General features: G+C 40.4%; 1 protein-coding gene across 1 annotated transcript in view; it reads left to right on the top strand.

Moving 5' to 3' along the window:
* Positions 1–23,642, top strand: part of PLD1 (phospholipase D1) — a 205,819-nt gene that overhangs the window by 48,420 nt on the left and 133,757 nt on the right.

Genomic DNA, 23,642 nt, shown 5'->3' with positions numbered 1-23,642 from the left:
GTTTCTTCTATGTAAAATGTAGCTATGAATGAATGAATGGGATGGCAAAGCATCCCATGCTTCCTGTGGGCCAACCATTGCCTTTAAGCACTGGAGGTACCAATAGAAAAGGGAGGTGGGCCCTGTTCTCAAGGAATTGAGGGAGGCAACCCATATAAGAGGGGGCATCTGCCGAGTGGATTGAAAGCCCAGAAATCCTAAGAGTGGAGGATGGGGCAGGGCAATGGTCTTTAGTACATTAGCAAGTCAGATGGCGATGCCCAGGAGTCTGGAGAGATAGCTGCAGGGCAGACAATAAAACCTGGAGGTCCCCCATTTCCCTGGAAACTTGGTAGGTGGGGACTCCCTGCTCACCTAAATCGTGAACATCCATGCCATTTTAGCCAGGCTATGGGTCTGCAGGGACATGCTGAAAAAGGGGAGCGAGCCTGAGGGTCCAAGTGAACCAGGCATGAGTTCTGGGTAGTCTAGGGAGGGGAAGGAGGGAAGAAGTGTCCCTACCCCCTCCTCAACCACCTAGCTTTCTTGGATGGGCTTGGGATGAATATTGGACAGAAATGAACTACCTATGATATTAACCCCAAAGGTTCACTGAGAAGTCTAGGTGAGATCATATATATAATTCATTTGGCAAACTTTTACACACTTAGAGAAATAGCTGCTGCTACTACTACTATAGAGGAAAAAGTACTGGAGTCAGGGGCTCTGGATTAAAATCCCCCTCTGATACTTATTGTGTGACTTCAGGTAAGTCACAGCCTCCATAAGTCTCAGTTTCCTCATATTTCAACTAAGGGGATTGGCGTGCTTGGTCTCAGAAGGCCCTTCCAGCAATAGAGCCATGATCCTGTATGTTTAGGAGGAGGAAGCAGTGAAATGGTTAATTGATGTTTTGAGGTCTTTCTGCAACATCCCAATCTCCCCAAGTGTCTGTCAAAAATCAACAGAAAAAAAATGGCTTTCTTCTTGAAGTTTAAAATATTCCCTCCTAACATCTAAACCAAATGCCAGAGGAAAGAAAAATGCATCATCTAAAAAAAAAAGAAAAGAAAAAAGAAAAATGCATCATCGCCCTTCCAATGAATAAATGTATTAGATTGATATGGGGAATCCTTTCTGGGAAAAGAGCTCTTTTGGCTCGCACCATCTCAGATGGTCTCTGGCCCATTATTCCTAGAACAGCTTGGGTGAGAGAGAGGAATGTGGAAAACTCAGGTTTTTGTTTTGTTTTGTTTTGTTTTGGTGAGGCACTTGGGGTTAAGTGACTTGCCCAGGGTCACACAGCTAGTAAGTGTTAAGTGTCTGAGGCTGGCTTTGAACTCAGGTCCTCCTGAATCCAGGTCTGGCGCTCTATCCACTGCACCACCTAGCTGCCCCCAAAACTCAGGTTTTTGAAAAGTGAGACTTTGACATCTCTTTATAGAGATTTTGAACAGTGAGCAAACATTCTCTTCTTTGTCTCTTAAAAAAAAAACCTGCACTGTTCTTCTAACATTTAAGAGCTCTATATTTAGAGGCCTGACCGTAATTTTTTTTATTTTTTTATTTTTTGTAGTGAGGCAATTGGGGTTAAGTGCTGACCGTAATTTTTAACAATACTGATTTGCCTCATGGGATTGGGGGAACAGACTATGAGGGGGAAGAAAAGCTTTCTTGACTAACCCCTAATTGTTTTAGCTGATCCATCTTCCAGGCACAAAGTGTTGTTGTCGTTGTTGTTTTTTTTCCACTCGAGTTTAAATCACTTCATTGGGTGGATGGATGAGGAACTTTAATAGAGGGAAGGAAGTGGTGGTATATGAAGGGGGGTGGTCCCTTTCTCTCCCTACATCCTCTGCCAGTCTATGATCTCACTCTCTCCCAATTCCACCTTTCCTGAGAGCAGGTAGGTTACAAACCACAAGGAAAGTGCTTGATTTCTTCCCCAGTACTCGCCCATCCACTCACCTCCCCTCAAGGAAGCCCATTCCCCTCTCATGTTGAACCCTGAGACTGTGCCTCTGCTTCCCTCCCCCTTCCCTTCCCCCCACCATAACTTCATTTATTCTTCTCTCTTGAAATGTATGTTCTATGTTTGAATCTTGTCTAACATCCCCATTCATTTCAATCTATTCCAATGTTAATTTACCGATGAACAATTTAGTGACATATTGGTAATGCTAAATGAAATTGTTCATTGATAAATTATATTGGCCACAAAGACTTTCTACCCATGTGTGTTGGTGCCATACTTTTCAAAACTGGAAAGATTCCCCTCTCCTAGTTTTATCTCATAGTACAAACTGGTAGGACAAAGTAAATCCTCCCTTTCTAAAGGAAAGTTTATCAAGCTGATCCACCTCTGCCCTCAGGTATATTAACATCTCTTCCAGGTCACCAATTGGATATGTTGTTTTCTCTAGCATTTAATGAGAGATATTTCTTACCTGACTAAACAATTCTTTGCGATTGTTTTTATGGGATTTATAATCCCTGGATGGTAATTAAAGCTTTAAGATTCCCACAACCTCCCTGCAAGTTTTTATTCTTACTATCTTCAGTTTACAGGTGAGCAAACAGTCTTAGCTTGAGTAATTTACCCGAGCTTTCTAGTGGCCCAGGCTGTTGTTGACTCCCATTAATCAATGCCAAACTACCTTCAAACTGCTAAAACCCAACTGTGCCCCTTGGCTACTGGCCAGCATCCTGGGAAGTGCCCCTCCAGATGTTGGCCTAAGCCCAGAGTCAGTTTTTAATGGCCTAGTCAGTATCCAGGTGTTTTCTTTCTGTATTCCATGCCCCCACCCCCACTGACTATTGAGTAAACATTGAGTAAACATTTATTAAGCATCAATTGTATGTCAGACTGCAATGACCCAGAATAAATCACTTAACCCAGGGATTCTTAACTTGGAATCTGTGAATGTATATGTGATTTAAATATAAAGATAGAGATAGAGATACACAGAGAGATAGAGATAGAAATAGATTTTCATGTAATTTCTTTTGTAATTTTACTTATTTAATTTTCTTTTACTTTAAAAATATTTTGAAAGGGGATCCTTTGATTTTGACTGCCAAATGGGGTACACTATATCAAAAAAAATTGAGAACCCCTGATATAACTCCTGAGGCCCCAGGCAACTCCCGAAGGCTATATGTTCCAGAGCAGGTCTGTGATCTGCATTGATCTCAGAGATTATTTCCTCCTTGGTATTTCCCTGAACCAAAAAAAAATCACAAATCCAGTCCCCTGAAACTGGAGCACAAGTCACAGGACTCAAGTTTTGGCCCTGGCCTCAAGGCTGATTATCTGGGTGACTGAACAAGCTCCCTTTCTACCCTCAGCCTTAATTTCTCCATCTGTAAAAAGATGATATTTGTCTGTCGGAGGTGACAAACTCACAGGCAAACTAGCAGATTGAAAGGTATTGGGAAATGTTTAACAAAGTAAATAAAATATAATATAATATAACATAAATTATGATAATTTTTGGTTTTCTAATCCTCTCTATTTGAGTTTGACAATGTTGGAGATGACCATGAAAGCTCCTTCTGGGTCTGAAATTCAAGACCTCACTTTAATAAACTTTTATTAAGTATCCATCACCAGAGGGGACTGGGTTGGGGTCTGACATTATTTAAAAACATAAGGACTGGGGCAGCTAGGTGGCACAGTAGATAAAGCACTGGCCCTGGATTCAGGAGTACCTGAGTTCAAATCCAGCCTCAGACACTTGACACTAGCTGTGTGACCCTGGGAAAGTCACTTAACCCCCATTGCCACGCAAAAATAAATAAATAAAAATAATAATAATAAAAACGTAAGGACCAAGTAAGATGAGAAGGAGGCAGAATCTAAATTAATGCAAGGGATAATGTAATAATGTCTCAAGAAGAATTGAGACAAAGACAGTTGAGGGAGTGGTCGCTTTCATTTGGGGGGAATAAAAGAAAGTTTTGTGGAGAAGTGGCCCCTGAGTTGGGTCTTGATCTGAAGACATCATCAATACAGCATCTACAGAGCTGTTGGCTCCCTCCATCCTCCCCCTATTACTGTGGAAGGCACCAACATCCATCAAGTCCCTAAGGCTCAGAATCTTTCCCTAGAAGGGAAAGTCAGAGATGATTCCACAGTTTCGAGGACAGTGTTAGCATCAACAAAAATAGGGAAGGTAGTGGGGAGCGTTTCGGGATGTGCTAAGTTTGAGATATCTGTGGAACACCAAACTAGAGATTTCCATCAGGGAGTTGGGCAAGCAGGTTTAAGATGGAGGTAGCCATGGTCTGTTGGTAAATGTTTAACAATTGGCTCTTAAAAATTTACATAAGACACAATATTAAGTTTCACCTTCATTTAACATTTTCTCCCTTTCTTTCTTCCTTCCTTCCTTCCTTCCTTCTTTCTGCAGGGCAATTGGGGTTAAGTGACTTGCCCAGGGTCACACAGCTAGTAAGTGTTAGATGTTTGAGGCCGGATTTGAACTCAGGTCTCCTGAATCCAGGGCTGGCGCTCTATCCACTGCGCCACTTAGCTGCCCCTCTCCCTTACTTTCTAAAATCTAGACGGTCTTCAAAACAATAAATCAAGCCCTAGTTTTGTAATGTTTACCAGTTCTGAGATGAAATTGCTTATATTGAAAATGTAAGAACAGTCAAGCTGGTTCCACTTCACCCCTGGCTGTAGGGGAAAAGTCCTCATTCTTCAAGGCTACCCAGAAGGAGAAAGGTCTGCACCAGGATGCGGGGGATTGAGCAAAGCTTAGAAGGCCACTTGTGACATAGGCTGTAGAGGACTTTCTAATTCAGACACAAACTGAACTGAATGGCTCCTGGCAATGCTTCTATGCCCTGAGATTCGGGGATGTTGGACTAGAACTTGGCTGCAAGACCAGGTCTGCCTATATTGATTTGATTCACATAAACACAAAAAGAAACAGATACCTTTGCTGACAATCACTGAAAGGATAAGTGACTTAGTAGCCAAGGTCACACAGCCAATTGGGGGTAGGGTGGGGTGTACTTGAACCTAGGTCTTTCTGGCTCCAAAGCCAATTCTATCCATTATTACACATGTAGGTCAGTCCTTTCAAATGGTAGGCTGAATAAAATTTTTGAAAACTAGACGTTTTTGGAATATCAAGACTTGGATAGGTCATCTTAGCTCCAGACTCATATACATAATTATATAATAAAGGAGCTAGTTGCTTTTGTTTTTGTTTTTGATGTAGTGACTTGGCAGAACTGACATAATAACTTAAGTTATGGACCAGGAAGTCCACATTATTTGGAGAATTCCAAATGGCAAGATGGCTTTTCTGGGATGCTCTAGAAAAGATTCCTGAACTGGGGTTGGGTTGAATGGCCACTTGGATGAGGGAAAGGGCAAGGAGAAGAGTTCAGGCTTTTCAACCTGTGTGAATGGAATAATACCATTGCCATTTTTGTGTGTGTGTGTGGGGGGGCCAACAAGGATTAAGTGACTTGCCCAGGGTCACACAGCTAGTAAGTGTCATGTGTCTGAGGTCGGATTTGAACTCAGGTCCTCCTGAATCTAGGGCCATGCTTTATCCACTGTGCCACCTAACTGCGCTACCCCTGCCATTTTCTTAGCTGAAGCTGTCTTAAAGTGGCCCACCTATAAACCTCCACTGTCCCCCAACACATCTAAATGGCCATCATTCAGAAAGTAGAATAAAGCATCTCTGGGATTATAAGACATATATGAACACATCCATCCATATCCACGTCCATATCGACGTCCATATCCAAGTAATGATAATAAATAAATGGTTTCCATGCTACCATGACAAGATCGCTCTCTTAAGCACTCTGAAGTAGTGGGGAGGAGCTCAGCTGCTGACAAACTGTTGCTATTGGAAACAGCCCCCTCCAGAAGCATCAGTGTTTACTGTACATGATGAAGTTGTCCTGTTCTCCTTGGGTTAGTATTAAAAATAGCCAAGAAGCATTATTATCAAAAAGCATCTTAATAACACACTAGACTTGCTCAGAGCAGCTTGTTTGGCAGAGGGTTATGGAAAATTGTAAGGACTGTGGAAAACAGGCTTTAAGCAGTTGTTTGTTTGCTTTCATTTTTTAGCCAAGAAAAAAAAGAAAGAAAACAATAGTTTCTGTCCACTGAGCCTGCAAATCTGACTTAAGATTTTGGCAGCATCGCCTCTGATTTCGACCCCCAAGGTGGGAAAATGCCAACATCAGCACTGGGCCTGATAGAAACATCTATCTCCAGGCAGAAAACAAAAGACTGAGTTAGGGGCAAGATTGGATTGGGGAGCCAAAGGCCAGATTATAAGCAGGGGGTGAAGCTTTGGGACTCCTGGGAACCAACTACTTCTTCTTTTCAGGAACCACAACAGATATTTAGAGACACAGAACAATGGGTTGTAGAAAAGGTAATTTAAGGGGAAAGTTTGCAGTTCCAGAAAGTGTTCTTTTGATGAGATTTTTGTAAATGTATCTTTTGGGCCAGGCCATATGGTTTGGGATTTTTGGTTCAGGAAATATGGGATGATAGTTAAAGACTTAGCTATTTGCTATGGAAGTGTATAGAAAACTTCATCTCACCCCCTACTTATCTTTCAAGGTGGTGATGTCTATAAATGCAGTCATCAATGCTAGTCCTTGTGAATATTCAGAGCATAGAGGTGGCAGGATCTGAAAGACCTCCAAGATGCAGGAAATCCTAGTAACAGCTCGCCCTGGGATAGATAGCACCTTTGCCTCTGTTAGTTGAACAAGAGATAAAGGGAGAGATTGGGAGATCTTAGTTTTAGAGCTGGAAAAAGATACTTTGGATTTAGCCTAAATCCCTTATTTGACTGGGCTTTCATTAGCCCCCATTTCATAGAGTATCTATTGCCCAGGTAGGAAGAGGCAAAACCAGGACATGAAGTCAGTTCCTACGATACTTTTTCCATTGTTTCAAAATGTTTTGGCCCTCAGAGGGGCTAGCTCATCAAGCCAACTGATAGGTACACTAAGCTCAGAGAAATAATATTTTGAAAGAAACTCACTTAGTACAATGCCTGACACACAGAAAAGTGCTTAATAAATGCATGCTTACTTGATTGTTGAACTAGAACTAGACCTTAGAAGTCATGGTGTCCAGTCACTCATTTTTCAGACGTGAGACTAAGACCCAGAGAGATGAAGGAACTTGTCCAAATGTTGCAAATTAGTTAAGTGACAGAATCAGGATCTGAACCCAGGCCCTTGGGACTCAAAACTCATCACTTGTCCCTCTGTACCACAAATCTCCCAAGATGATATTCACAAGTCTTTTAAAAATTGACTTAGCTGGGCCAATGAATAGGCTAATGGCAGGACTTTTATTTTAATAATATACTTGGCAGATTCTCAAGAAATCCTGGTTGAGTTAAATTGAGTAGGCACTCTATCAAATGTGGGCTGAATCGAATTTTTGAATAGAGTAAATTGTTTGTTTTTTGAAAAAACCAGACATTTTATTAAACAGCAAGACTTGGAGTACCATTAGCTTCTTATCTAAAATTTATCTTACAACTGACATACAGAATTGTTTTTGTACAGTAGTAATTCAATTCTGATCAATAGGTATGCATTAAGGAGCTACTTGATGATGAAGAATCGGATTTATTACTTTGATATGTGTGTATAGATATATTTACCTCAGGAAAAGAATCAAGACAGTTTCTAACATTCATTTGCTATTTAATGTATGTGGGGGCTGATGTTTATCCAGCAGAAATTCTAGTCTAATCTCATTTTAATAAAAAAATGAGGAAAACAAGGACTCTGTATCAGATAGATGGGCAGTATTTGGATTTAATGAGTTGTAAGAGGAAAGCTGTATTCTTTGGGAGGCAACTGAGAAATCCAGGGCATTTATTTCTCTTGGTACATGTGAAATGTACTCATGAATGCAGAAGGAACATCCTTTGTCCAACCAAAAGGCAATGATTTTTGGTTCAAGGAATATGGCACACTGGTTAATGAACTCAAAGTTTTTTTGCTTAGGAAACATACAGATCCCTTTTTATCTCCTTGTCCCTTCCTCCCCTCTAAGACACACACACACACACACACACACACACACCCCACATTATGAAGTAAATAAATGATAAGTACAACCTCAAGCCTGGTCCACTGGGAAAATTCTGATTATGGAAGTGAGAATTAAATTTGAAGATGAATTAAATTAGATAAGAATTTCATATCAGACATTATATTAATCCATCAGGGCTAAAAAAAGGACCCTACATGAATTAATAAACATTTATTAAACACCTCTTATGTGCTTAGTAAATTGGGGACTGTGCTAGGTGCTAGAAATACAAAAAGAAACATAGAACAATCTCTGCCCTGTAGGAATTTATAAGACTACATGTATAGGTATATGCAAAATAGATAGAAGGTAATTTATAAGGAAGAGGATGGAGTGGCCCTAGGGGGAATATAGCTACTAAGGGAGAAGTACAATCCAAATATATACAGTCATTTTTGAAGGGGATCGGAAGCTCCTAACTGCTGGGGAGTCAGGAAAGAATTCTTTTAAGAGTTGGCAGTGGAACTGAACTCCAGGACTTGGGGGTTCCAACAGGTGGAAGTGTAGGAGAAGAATACTCCAGGCCATACAAGGAAGGAAGTTCGGAAGATGGGTGGGGTTAGGGGGAAAAATAATACTTGGTATGAATACCAAGAAGTAACAGTTAGAACCTTTCAATCTGTTAGTTCATCAAGAGATAGTGGGAGGGGCAGCTAGGTGGCACAGTGGATAAAGCACTGGCCCTGGATTCAGGAGGACCTAAGTTCAAATGTGACCTCAGCTGTGTGACCCTGGGCACTTAAGCTTCATTGCCCCACAGGAAAAAAAAATGAAAAAAAAAGGGGAGTTAATGGGGAGGATACTTCCTAATATGGCCCTTAGAGACCTACACTGTCAATTTTCTGTTGATAAGAGAAACAAAATGTCAGACCACCTGACACCTTATAGTTCAAGTGGAAGTAGGAAGCAAGTCATCATTACCCCCATAGTATGTCTGGGTGGTATAACTGACACACTGTCAGTTTCACTATTGGGAAAGGAGGGACTTGGACTTCTTGGGGCTTTCTGTCCAGACTCGGTCAACAAGCATTTATTAGGTACCTACTAGGTGCCAGACAGTGTGCTAAGTGCTGAAGATAACAAAGAAAGGCAAAAAACCCATGGTCCTTTCTTACCCTCATAGTGAGATAACCATATACTTTTTTTTTTTTAACCATATATTCTTTTTTTTTTTTTTTTTGGCGGGGCAATGGGGGTTAAGTGACTTGCCCAGGGTCACACAGCTAGTAAGTGTCAAGTGTCTGAGGCCAGATTTGAACTCAGGTACTCCTGAATCCAGGGCTGGTGCTTTATCCACTGCGCCACCTAGCCGCCCCTTTAACCATATACTTTTGATGCCAACTAATATCAGAAAATGATAGTATCATAGACGTGAATGTGGAAAGGTGCTGAGATCACCTAATCCGGAAGATGAAGAAGCCAAGATCTAGAGGGGTCTCACTGAGTCGCCCAAAACTACATAGGACGTGTCTAGAGCCATCGATCTTACACTGTGCCCTCCTACTCCCAAAGAGAGCTATGGTTTTTTCTACTTGAAGCATTGACTTGCTGGAGATTTTTTGACATGTTCTCTGTCTAAGATTGTCTGAGAAGAGAGTCTCACTGTTCATAATGAAAGAAGAACCTATTTCTTCCTCTAATGCAAATACAAACAGAATCAACCAGAGCTGCTGGGAGCTCTTCATGGATACTTTCTCCTCCTGGTACGGAGTGTGATAATGATCTCTGAGCATAATTTCATAGCAAGGTAATGAAACCAATTACATTGTCTGAACTGTAAACACTAAAAGCATTCTTTTTCTCTGGCTGAGCCAAAAAAAAAAAGAGGACCACTGTCTCTGGCAGCTGCTCACCCACCACTAGATGTTGTTGTGGGTGAAAGAACACATTGGTTATTAGTTTGGAGGCTTGAGATCTGCAAAGGGCACATGGGCTAAGAGCTTAGGAATCAGGACTCAAGTATTATTATTCAACTAGAGAGATATTCTGGAAAGAAATCTTGATTAGGCGTCAGACAGCCTGACTTTGCATCCCAGTCCCCCTCTCTGGACCTTAGTTTCTCTATCTGTAAAATGGGGTGGTAGAGGAGTAGATGATATCTAAAGACCCTTCCAACCCTAAAACCTGTGAGCTTAGGGTCTTAACTAATATCCATATGACCTTTAGTGAGCCCCCTCAGCTTTTTAGGTCTCAGTTCTTCATCTCTGAAATGGAATGGTTTGACTAGATTACCTCTTAGGTCCTTTCTGGTCTTAATCCATGAACCTAGTGCTCTACACCCCTAGCGTCTTAACTGTGGATCATGACCCTAGATGGGGTTGAGTAACTGAATGTGGGGCTCATGAAAAATTTGGTAACAGTCAAAGGTTATGTATACCTATTTTATATACCTATATACCTGGGGTTGAGTTAAAATTTCTCAGGCATAAAGGGGGTCCGAGTGGGAAAAGTTTAAGAAGCCTTGCTGTAGCGTATCTAACACCATTCTGGACACATGGATGATACAAGGGAATTTAGAACATATCTTAGTCTCTTTATACTTCTTGCTCTTGCTTAGTTTTCTTTTTTAATACCTTAGGGTTTTTCCCCTTTTCTCTAGGCTCCTAGGATTTACCTGTGAAAGGACTTTAGCAATCTTCTTAGCCCAGTGCCTGGCACATAGTAGGTGCTTTAAAAATGTTGATCACTTGCTTAATTGAGGAACTCTGATGCTCCCATTCTACAGATTAGGAAACTAAGGCTAAGAAGTTTCCCCAAGGTTACCTGAGGAGTATGTGGCAGAGTTAGAATTTCTTTAGTAATCCACAGGGAATCCACAGTATTGACTCATTTTCTTTTATCTTGCTATATTTATTCAGAAATATTTGGAACAGTTTAGATACCTTGGAGGACATCTTTCCATTCTTTTATTAATATCTTTGCTTTTATCTGCTCATATTCAAGATTTTGGGGGGAGCAGGGCAATGAGGATTAAGTGGCTTTGCCGAGGGTAACACAGCTAGTAAGTGTCAAGTGTCTGAGGTCAGATTTGAACTCAGGTCTTCCTGAATCAGGGCTGGTGTTTTATCCACTGGGCCACCTAGCTGCCCTGAATACTCAAGATTTTTAACAGAGTTTTCTTCCTCTTGAGATTTTGGTAAACTCCCTGATTACACTGTAAACTCCTTGAGGGTAGAGACTGTCTTTGCCTCTTTCTTTGAGCTAGTATCTAGCACAGGTGCTAAATATATGTATTTGACTGGTTGATTTCCATTTCCTTCCTTATATTCCCCTAGTTCTCACTTCTGATTTCTTCTTCTTTGATGGTGAATTCCTAAGGAATGGACTTCAAAGCTTTCTCAACTTTCTCCCACACAAGGGAATTCACTTTTTACCAGCTTCAGGCCCTTCCTCAAGTGACTTCAAGGATACAGAATAGAATCCAGCTAAATGCTAGTCCCCTTTCCTTTAGGCCTAATTAGTGTCCAAGCCCCGATTATCTCTGTTCTTTAGTTCTCTGACTGAGCAATGCTTACATTGTGTTATTGGCCTAGGCAAAGCACATTTCTACCTTTCCTATATCTCTTAACTCTTCCTCAAGGACACAGGGCAGACCCGAGTTCTATTACTTATTGCCACAGATTAGTGGAGAAAGGGCAAGGACAAGGGGTATGCTGGCAGTAAGTGAATTGCTGAATGGATAGACCACAGAGCACAAGTCCATTGCTTGGGTTGTACTGTCTTGTCAGAGTATAGGGGCTGGCTGTGGAGGGGGTACTTAATGAGTAGTTTAAGCATTAGAGATTAGCATTCTCTGCTTAATTTATCAAGTCATTTCCTCTTTGGGTTCTTGGTGTCATAGTAAGTGGAGATACCTACAATTATCTTACTTCTTGCATATAATTCATATTTTGGGGATTATTGAGCAATCATGAGCATCAGAGAAAATGTCTAGCCTTCCATATTAAATAAATCACATCAGGAGGTACTATTATTATCCTATTTTTACATATAGGGAAGCTGAGACTGATAAAGGTTGAGTGACTTCCACAGGGTCACATAACTAGTAGGTGTTTGAGGCAGGACTGAAATGCAGACCTTCCTGATTTATGGCCCAGCCCACTATTCATGGTACCACCTAGTTGCCCCTCTTAATAAATGTTTTTCATTCATTCATTCATTCATTCATTCATTCATTCATTTCTACTTAACTCATTTTTTTCTGGTATATATTTTATTCCCAGTCTTTTAAAGAGTTTATCTTCACTTAGTCTTTTGTGTCTGACAATTGAATCTCTTTCATTGATCATGTCTTCTTTTATTTTAATTATTAACTTCCTGGCCAGAGGGCAGAGTGCCATCTTGGATAAATAGCAAAAGGTTCTACTTTTCTGTACAAAGAAAATTGTTCAAGTGAATCATAATTCTGTTTAATCAATAGGATCTAAAGTCTTTATAAATTAACAAGCAAAGGTGGAATAATATATCTTCCTTGATATGGCTTCTCTCATTCACTCCAAAACTTCCAATAACTTGAACTATAAATATTGTAAGAAGACAGGTAGTAAAACCTATGTTGGACACCAACTTTCCTGGCAAAGATTTAAGTACACACAGGAAAAATTAGTTTTTCACATAAATAGGGTCCAATTAATAGCCCTTGCTTTCCTGATAGAATTTTTCATTTTTCCCCTTGGTTCATATTCACAGATGCCAACAGCAGCTCTGTTTCATAGGGCTTATTTCTCATTACTTTCTGTGGACATTTTTTTCATTTTATTGTTATTATTATTTTTCTTTATTTCCCAGTAATCTGTGTGTTCCATTGCAAAATTTAGGATGTCAGGAGAATTTAAGCAAAGTCAACATATTGGCCAGACTCCCTATGGTATAGAATTGACAAGAGTGGCATGAGATGGTGAGTCATGGATGAGTGTTAGTCTTCATTGCTGGAGGGAAAGCCCACATTGATGAGATCATAGGTCCGTTGGCATGTTGGAGCATTATTATTATTTTAATGGATCTGTAATGCTATTGGTATATATTTCTCTTCCAACAATGCAGAATGAAGCCCTGCCCATGCTGTGATTTTTGTCCATGTCCTCCTGTAAATATCCTGTTGTTATTATTATTTACAATCTTTTGTCTTTAAAACCTGGGTTCTAGTCCACTTCTGACATACTGACTATGTGAGCTTGGGCAAGTCATTTACTTGCTTGGGCTTCTAGACAATTCTAAAAATAAAAATTGTAGAGAAGATGCTAGCCTGAAGTGGCAGAAGGTTTTTCCTCATCTGTGAGTTCCCAACACCAACAAAATCATAGGTCTAATCCTTAGCACTATTAATATTTTGGTAAATTCCTCTTCAGCTTGAAGGGCCCATGATTGCATCGGTGTTGTTGCTCTGTTCACATCAATGCCGGTGATGAGCCCTCATTTATTTAGCAGCCCCAAGTGAAGAGCACTGTGCTAAGAGCTTAGAACGATCCAAATCAGATATGAACTGTCTGTAGGGAGCAGTGTGGTGCAGCATGGATGAGTAAGGGAATCAGTAGAAGCTGACCATCACTTACTTAATCATTAGGTGGTCTTTGAGAGTTGCTGCTGCCAAAAAAACCTCCTCACCCCATGACCAGCCTGATGATGAACATCCCCAGAATTCATCTGAGTAAGCTTTGGAAGGCAGGCATACTGCTCCTGGCCTCTTCCTTGGAGCCTTTCCAGCTTTGTTATTAGTCAGTCAACCAACAAACATTTATTATTATAAACCATATTGTTTCTATGTGCCAGGCTTTGTGCTAATCTCTAATGGTACAGAGAAATTGCTTGTGATCCACTTGCATAGTCTAGTGGAGGGTCATCTCCACACCGGGATGCAGTATCAGCCAGGAGAGACTTCCACTCTTAGTAGATTTGTTGTTCAGTCACTTTTTGATTGTGTCCAACTCTTTGTGACCTCATTTTGGGTTTTCTTGGCAATGATACTGGAGTGGTTTGCCATTTCCTTCCCTAGCTCATTTTACATATGAGGAAACTGAGGCAAACAGGGTTGAGTGACTTGTCCAGGGTCACCTACTAAGGCCCTGAGGCCAAATTTGAACTGGGGAAGATGAGTCTTCTTGACTTTAGACCCAGCACTCTATCCACTGTGCCACCTAGCTGCCCCATTTAACAAAAAATTCAACAGGGGCAGCCCTGGAGTCAGGAGGACCTGAGTTCAAATCTGGCCTGAGACACTTGACACTTACTGGCTGTGTGACCCTGGGCAAGTCACTTAACCCCAATTGCCTCACAAAAAAAAATAAAATATAGAATGAATCTATTTTTATTTTAATATGGACCTCTGATTGATTGTATTGGCATAAGGAGTCCCTCTGATTCAGGTCAGCAGCTCTTTTGGAATGTATAATCTGGAAGAGTTGCCAGAAACACTGGGAGGATATGAATTTCCCAGGGGTAAAAGAGCCAATATGTATCACAGGCAAAACTTGAATTCAGGTCTTCTTGATGACAGAGCTCATTGTCTATTCAGTATTCCATACTACCTCTTGGATCTCTAAATAAAATTGTAAAATTCAGACTCAATTTGTAAAGTTCATTCATTCAACAAAGCTTTATTTAGCTGCTCTGGGTAAAGATTACTCAGGTGCCTAGTGCTGAGGGAGGGACCTAGTTTTTGTTTTTGTTTTTTTGTTTTGATTTTTTTTTTTAGTGAGGTAATTGGGGTTAAGTGACTTGCCCAGGGTCACACAGCTAGTAAGTGTCAAGTGTCTCAGGCCAGATTTGAACTCAGGTGCTCCTGAGTGCTCTATCCACTCTGCCACCTAGCTGCCCCCAGGGACATAGTTTTGATAAGATACTATCCCTAGGAGCAGGGTAGGGCACTGGAAAGAACACTGTGCTTAACTTCTAGGATGACCTGAGTGAATCTACTTCTGACATTTGCTAGTAAGGAAGTATGGGTAAGTCACTTAGGGGAGGCACAATGGTACAATAGGAGGAGCCCTCTGCCTCTGAGGTCAAACAGCTGAGGCCCAGATCCCATTGCAGATACTTAGCACCTGGGTAACCCTGAGCAAAGGATGTAACTACCGTGGGCCTCAGTTTCCTCTTCTGTACAATGATGGGATTGGCTGGATGGACTCTTAGATTCTAGATCCATGAACTTCTCTGAATGTGAGGTTTCCCCATCTGGAAAATGTAGAAAATAATAATAATGATGGCTATATCTAGTTCATTGGAGAGACATGCAAGGCATTATATAAATGGTACCTTCTTTTTCTTCCTCCTCCCCCCTTCCCCCTTCCTCCATCTTCTAGTGGTTGTTGGATGACTTAAAACGTTTTTATCAAGTGACTAGCTTCAGTCATCCTAGAGAAGAGCTAGTTCCTTTTTTTTTGGCCGTGCAACACCTGCTTGCCCTCGGAAGTGGTACTTTTCTTATATGATTTCAGGTAATCTGGGGCTGTTTCTAAAACAATATCGCAACAAACACGTCTTTACAAATTCCAAAGGCTTTCCTCATGTTGGGATACAAGTGAAAGCTGTCATGATTTTTTTCCCTTTCACCCCCTTCCCCCGACAACTCCCAGCTCTGTTTATCAGCTGGAAGGTGCTAGATTTGACAGGAAGAGACCTACCTGGTCTTTTGGGGTGACCTCAGCTAGAGAATGGGGTACTGAAATAGAACAGGGGGAGTCCTTAGTCTGTCAGGCCAGTATTCTAGTGTCACACCATAAGAGCCTAAGACAAGAAGTAAGACAAAAGCAGAGGGAGTATTCCATGGGGAAAAATGTGGTGGAAAGTAGGAAAAGGCATCCAGAGGAATTTGGTGCTGGGAGGAACAAGGTCATTGTTCAAGAAAACTGAGGGAGATGGGAAATAGGAATCATTATCTGATGCATGGCAATGTGGCAGAGTAGAAGGAACATGCCTGGATTCAGATGCCATTTTGGCCACATGCTGGTTGTGTGACTCTGAACCAGTCACTTAGCCATCCTCTCAGTGCTCTAGGTGACTCAGCCTATAAATTGCAGAGGAACTTCTGACCAGAACTGGCAGAGGGTATTTTCTCAGCTATACTAATGAAAATGCAAGTCCCATCCCTAGCCTTATTCTTCTATGGGGAAATGACCCATTTCTATAGGGCTGTAAAGTCTGCAAATCACTTTCCTCATGATGATCCTTTCAAATAGGTAAGTATTATCATCCACATTTTTCTGGATAAGAAAATCAAGGCTCAGATAAGTGAAAGAAAGGACTCAATCAAGGTCACATAGGCAGAAAGGAGCTGAGCTGGGGCTTAAATACTGGTTGTCTGGTTTGAAATCCAGTGTTTGGTTCCCTGTCTCTCATTCAGGAAAGAAAAAAAAAGACTATTTTCATTAACTCCTTCCCCCTTCTCCAACTTCACCTACTTATATGGCCCCAGGTTATAAGATAAGGCTTGACCTGAACCTGAAGTAATATATAACCACTAGTTGGATCCAATCCAATTGGCATTGGTGAACTACTTACTTTGTGAAGGGCACTGGGATCTCAGATAACAAAAGCCTTCCTTGCCTCCAAGGAGCTTTCCTGGGGCTATGACAGGTATCCAGAGAAGTAAATTGGAAGAGGAACACTAATGAATGAGTAGGGACAATCAACCAATAACGGCAGTGAACGTGCCCACTGGGGTTACTAGAACTTTGTGGAAGCAAATTATTATTATTAAGCAAAATGATTTATATCCTTTATCTCATTTGATCCTTCCCACAAGACACCATGTGAGGGAAGTATCCCAGATGAGATTTTTCCTACTTTATCGAGAAGGAAATCCGAGTCACAGAAATGTGTTCCCTTCTAGCAGTAGAAATAGACAGAGTGCTGGATTTGGATTCTGCAAAAGTTGAATTCAAGGTCAGCCTCTGACACTTATTAGTTGTGTGGCTGTGAGTGACTCAGTTTCCTTATCTGTGAAATGGGCATTATAATAGAACTCATCACACAGAGTTGTTGTGAGAATCAAATGGATACACACACATACCTACACACACACACATATATATATACACACACACACACATGTGTATACACACATACTATATAGAGAGAGACTTTGCAAACCTTTAGTGTTACATAAGTGTGAGCTATTATAAAAAGGCACCTCCAAACCTCTCCTGTTTCTCCCAGTCATTAATCTTCCCTGAATTACTTTGAATTTGTTTTTGTATATCATTTGTATTTATTTAACCACGTTCTACATGCCTCCTGCCAACCCCAGTAAAATATATGCTTTTTAAGGTCAGGGACTTCTTTCAGTTCTGCCATTGTATTAGCCCAATATCTAAGCCCATAGTAGACACATGATAAATATTTTTGACTAGTTAATTAGTTGTTAAATTGAGTTTAATTGAATCACTCAAGGCTGCACAGTTAATAACGACCAAAGCTGAGATTCAAACCTGGGTCTTTTAACCTCAAATTAATTGCTCTTGGCCCTCATCTATATAGTCTCTCCATGATTATTTGTAGCTAAGTCAAATAAAATATCATTATTAGTGACAGTTAACGCTGGAAAAGGAGGTGGTCCAAGCAAATAAGGAGAGGGAGAGATAGCAGATGGATGGCCCAAATCATTGCTTGGTACTGCTACTCCAAAATACTAGAAGAGCCACTAGAAGGGAGATCCTCTGCAAGGACGGGAATTGAACAGGCTGAGGAAGGGAATGAAATCGTGAACTACTTTGACAGAAAGATAATCTGTACTGAGGAAATCAGGGCACAGGAGGCAGGGGCAGCTATGGGGCAAAGTGCGGTCAGTGCCAGACCTGGAGGTTGGAAGACTCATCTTCTTGACTTCAAATCTGGCCTTAGTCTCTTACTAGCTGTGCGATGCTAGGGAAGTCACTTAACTCTATTTGCCTTCATTTTCTCATCTGTAAAAGGATCTGGAAAAGGAAATGTCAAACCACTTTAGTAGGGTTTTTTTGTTTGTTTTTTGTTTTTTGGCGAGGCGATGAGGGTTAAGTGACTCACCCAGGGTCACAAAGCTAGTAAATATCAAGTGTCTGAGGCCAGATTTGAACTCAGGTCACTGTGCCACCTAGGTGCCCCTGCTGCTTCAGTATCTTTGCCAAGAAAATCCTAAATGGGGTCACGAACAGTCAGAAATGATTGAACTGCAACAAAAATGGATGAAATCACAGATCCATCAAAGTAAAAATCAGAGTAAACTTTTTGATATCAGTATCTAAGGAAAGTGAAACTGTAGGAATGAGTGATGAAATCCATGCTTCTTTTTTTTTTTTTTTTTTTTTTTTGCGGGGCAATGGGGGTGAAGTGACTTGCCCAGGGTCACACAGCTAGTAAGTGTCAAGTGTCTGAGGCCAGATTTGAACTCAGGTACTCCTGAATCCAGGGCCAGCGTTTTAACCACTGCGCCATCTAGCTGCCCCCAAAATCCATGCTTCTTAATGTTTGCTATGTGGGGGCAAGGAAGGTATTATGGTGTTATTCAAGCCTATGGCTTATTTTTGTCTTAAAGTTTCATTTCATGTTTCTCAGATAACTTCCTATGAAGCAAGAGAGACCAAGATACCAATTTCTAGGAGCAAGACAAGGATTCAGTTACATAATCACCAAATCTCTGAGGCAGGGGGATGAATTACATGTCAATGGACAGTGAACTGACATTTCTTAACACTTGAATGACCTTGAAGAGCTTGCTTAGCAGTCTACTCATGGTGCCCTGAAAGGACTCAGTTTACAGATGTGAAAACTGTCCTGGAAGAATGTTGTCTAGGGCCATTTACAGGTTCAATTCTTCAGGCAGAAATATATGCATTCATAATCTTTACTAAATTTACAATCTGGACTTTTGTGGGGTAAGAAAAATGGTTATAGGCATTGATGTTCCAAACCTCTTTGCCCCAGCTACATTGCCCAGATGCCCTAGCATCCCTCCTCACAGAATCATAGACTCAGAGTTGGAAAGAATGTCAGAAACTATCTTGCTCAAACCATACCTAATCAATCATCCCCTTTATAGCACACCCAGGAAGTGGTAATCCAACCTTTGTTTGTATTTATAACATGACACAAATGTAACAACCATGAATATACTATATTGTAAATAAATATAATAATTATAAAGTAATATTAATGTATTTGATGATTCATGTTCCATACCTCTCCCTCCCACTCCCCAAAGTTGCTAAGTCTTAGACTTCATTTTCATGTATATAACTGAGAAACTCTCACTACACTTAACATCCAGAATTCTTATTTAGCACTCTCGACAGTACTGCAGGCTAAAAACTTGGTATTTGAAATGAAAAATGAAATCTATATAAACCCCACTCCCTTAGCTACTGATGTGCAGCGGCTTGTGGGATTAGATGTCTGAGTGAAATGGAACCCTTTTTCTTAAAGAAGCCCGAGTTTCATTCTTGTACCTTGAGTACATATCTGTTAGAATAATTTTCATCCAAAAATGTGTTTTTTAGTCAAACTAATGTTAAGCGAAGATCTCTGATAAGGAATGTATTGTGTTTCCCATACCCCATAACATATGGCATACTATATTGCTATGGATACTATAGAATCATTTTATACCTGGAGAATATTATTTTAATGTCTCTATGTTGAAATGCCTGTGGAATAGAATAATTTTCTTTTAGAAATTGTTGTAGGTGAGCCCATCAAGAAGAAGTATGTTGCTACCTGAGCGTGGCATTTGCTATTGTTGATTACATTCCAAGAGTAGTTAATTTCTCACAAGAGTCTGTCTCCTCTCCAGGACACTTGAGTGGGATCATGGTGTCATTGATATATATGTCACCCTTCTCCTAGACCAGATTGTAATCCATCCATGCCTTCCTGTCCTGTTTTGCTCTTGTTCCTATCCTTCCTTCCATAAATCCTCTGGAGAGGAAGAGGCAGCTATGTGGTACAATGGATAGAGCATTGGTCCTGGAGTCAGGAAGACCTTAGCTCAAGTGTTGTCTCAGACCCTATGTGACCCTGGGTGAGTCACTTAACCTCTGCCTGCCTCAGTTTCCTCAATCATAAAAGGAAGATAATTATAGCATGTAGCTCTCAAGGTTGTTCTGAGGATAAAATGAGATATTTGTAAAGTTCTTAGCACAGTACCTGACACAGAATCAGTGTTTTAAAAATTTCTTGTTTCTTTCCCCTTTCCTTTCTCTCCCCCTTAGCACTATGTCCTCCTGATTCTCCAGATAGAAATCAGGAGATTGTCCATTAAGACAATTTTATACATTCAACAAACATTTGTTAAGTGCTTACTATGTGCCAGGTACTTTGCTAGGTTTAGGGCATATAGATATGATAATAACAATAGATATGATAATAAAAAAATAAATAATACTAACACATAGTCCCTACTCTCAAGCAGTTTAAGTTCTAGTGGAGGTGATAAAATGTATATGCAGGTAAATAAATACAAAATGTATACAAAATGATACAATATCATTGCAAGAGGTAGGAGACAGTGTCTCGTAGAGGCAACAGCTAATCAACCAGTGTGAATGGAACTAAGAATGAATGAAGACAAGTGATATGAAGGAAGGAAAAAGGAAGAGCCAGGAATGATTTAGAAGTTGTGACCTTGGGGGATGGTGATAGATGCCTTCAACAGAAAGAGAGAAATTAAGGAAAAGTGATAGTGGTGGTGAAAATATGTGTTCTGGCTTGGCCATGTAACTTGAGATTCCTAGAGATGTCCAGCCAGAGCTGCCCAAGGGACATGTAGGGATAAAGATGATGAGGTTCAGTGTTTCTGTCATCTAGCTTTCTAACAGGTTAAATCAGCTTAGAACCCTTACATCTTCTGAAACATTGTTTAAGGGAAAACATGATCCCAGATCCAGACAATGGACTCGTAATGCTAATACCATCCATTTGTTGAAAGTCTCTAAATCATCAGTAAGGGAAATAAACATGTATTGAGCAGGGACAGGTAGGTGGCACAGTGGATGGAGTGCCAGACCTGTAGTCAGGAAGACCTGAGTTCAAATCCGACCTCAGGTATTTGCTAGCCGTGTGACCTTGGGCAAATCACTTAAATCTCTGTTTGCCTCAGTTTTCCTCAGCTATAAATTAGGACAATTTAGGACACCTACCTTTCAGGGTTGTTAAGGGGCTGCAATGAGATAATACTTGTGAAATGATTAGACAGTACCATGGCATAGAGTAAGTACTATATACATGTTAACTAGTATTCAGCAGCTCCATGTGCCAAGCACTATGCTAAGTGCTGATGTTAAACTGAATCTGTTATCGTTGTCATTCAGTCATTTTCTCAGTCGTTCTTGACTCTTTGTGACTCCCACTTGGGGTTTTCTTGGCAGAGATACTGGGATGTTTTGCCATCTCCTTCTCTAGCTCATTTTACAGATGTTTACTGAGGCAAACAGAGCTTAAATGACTTGCCCAGGGTCACCCAGCTAGTAAGTATCTGAGGCTGGATTTGAACTCAGGAACAGAGTCTTCCTGCTTCCTTCTATTCACTGCAGTGCCACCTAGCTCACATTGGATCTAGGTAACAAACAATTTTTGTTGTAGCTCAGAGCTGTGATTTCATCAGTGTAGGGAACTTCCAGTGTGGACACTCTTTTCACCAATGTTGCTCAGTGTTCCTCATCTTTAACTTATAGTTTCTGCTGTTGCCTAGGAGCACCTGTAGGTTATATGACATGCTTGTGACTTCACAGCTTGTATGTGCTAGAGCAGAAAAGGGAACCCCATATTTCAACTCTCTTATCTCTCAGTCAGTACACCAGGTATCATTGTACATAATACGTACATAATGTTCCACAAACCTGTCACATGATAGAACATCCTAGGGTTGCAAATTTATAACTAGAAAGGCTATTAGAGATTATTTAGTTTATTCTTCTTTCTCTTATTCATGAGGAAACTGAGGTCCAGAGATGGGAAAAGACTCATGCATGATCACATAGTAAGTATGCAGAGCTGGAGAGAGTCTACCTTGGACCTTTTAGAAAGCTTCCAGATCCAGCTTTCTCTCTTCCCCCCTCCTCTTCCTCTTCTTCTTCCTTGATCCTCCTCCTCCCCTCCCCCCCCTGCACCTCCAAGAATCAACATTTGGCTATTAGAATAGGGAACCTAAAGCACATTCTCCCAAAACAAAGAAGTCTTAGCTTTATTGGAAGGAAGAGTTTCCAAACAGTAAACTTTAATTTTATGAAAACTGGCCTTTTCACAGCAAAAAGTGACCACGTTGATATTTGTCAGTGGTCACTATAATTGTTCCCTATAAATTAAGTTATTGGGTAGCCTGGCTCCCTCTGGATATGCATCAGCCAAACCTCTCTCTCTTGCAACCTGGCCAGTCCAGCTCCTCTTGTGAGTGAACGTTTCTTGGATGAAAGATTTTCCATCACTTTTTGCCTGGCTTTCATCATCGGTAACATACTCCAGCCCACTTGCACAGATGAAAGACTCTTTAGCATTTCATTGGAAATCTACTACCTTGTTCCTTTTAAGTCTAAGCACCTGACTGCAATTTAAGCCCCTTCTCCCCAGGCTGACGTTTAAAAGATCCACAGCCTATAATCTATTCACACACATATATGTATACACACACATACACATATACTCATATAGGTATAGGTATATATGCATGCCACATGTATAAAATATACTTTATAACTGTTTATATGTGTATATAATGCATTTAATAGCCAGCAACAAAGAAGATGATCAAATAAACATGCAGAATGAAGAATAAAATTTTTTATGAAATCCAAGGCATTTCACAAGGGAATTGACAGACAGACAAAAAAATGTTTCTTCTGTGTTCTTTTCCAAGATAGTCTGAAGTTTTATGATATATTTATATTTCTCTCTCTCTTTCTCTCTCTCTCTCTCTCTCTCTCTCTCTCTCTCTCTCTCTCTCACACACACACACACACACACACACACACACACACACACACACAACACACACACACACACTTGGGCAGCTAGAATGATAGACCTGAAGTCAGGAAGACCTCATCTCTTGAGTTCAAATGTGACCTCAGGCACGTACTAGCTGTGTGACCCTGGCAAGTCACTTAATCCTGTTTGCCTCCATTTTATCTGTAAAATGAGCTGGAGAAGGAAATAGCAAACTGCTCTAGTATCTTTGCAAGAAAACCCCAAATAGGGTCATGAAGAGTGGAGACACAACTGAAAAATGAACAACAATATGTATATATGTGTATTTATTACAAAATACATATATTAAATACATAATACATATTTATATAGGCACATATTGTATGCACACATATACATGCATATATATGTATATGTGTGTATACACACGTTTATTTTTCTACTATAAACAAAATGGATACCCATCAACTAGGAAAGGACTGAACAAACTGGGGTGTATAAAAGAAATAAAATACTGTTGTACAGTAAAAATTTATGACTATGAGGAATCTTGAGTTTCTTCCAGAGTTAGCTCCAATAACATTCTACCTTTCCTGAGCCCCCTCCACTAAGTTCCCCCCTCAAAATTACTCAATATTTGCTTTGTATATATTTCTTTATGTATATA

The sequence above is a fragment of the Dromiciops gliroides genome, chromosome 3, assembly GCF_019393635.1.
Source record: "Dromiciops gliroides isolate mDroGli1 chromosome 3, mDroGli1.pri, whole genome shotgun sequence".
Taxonomy (NCBI): domain Eukaryota; kingdom Metazoa; phylum Chordata; class Mammalia; order Microbiotheria; family Microbiotheriidae; genus Dromiciops; species Dromiciops gliroides.
This window is presented reverse-complemented; position numbering and strand designations above follow the sequence as displayed.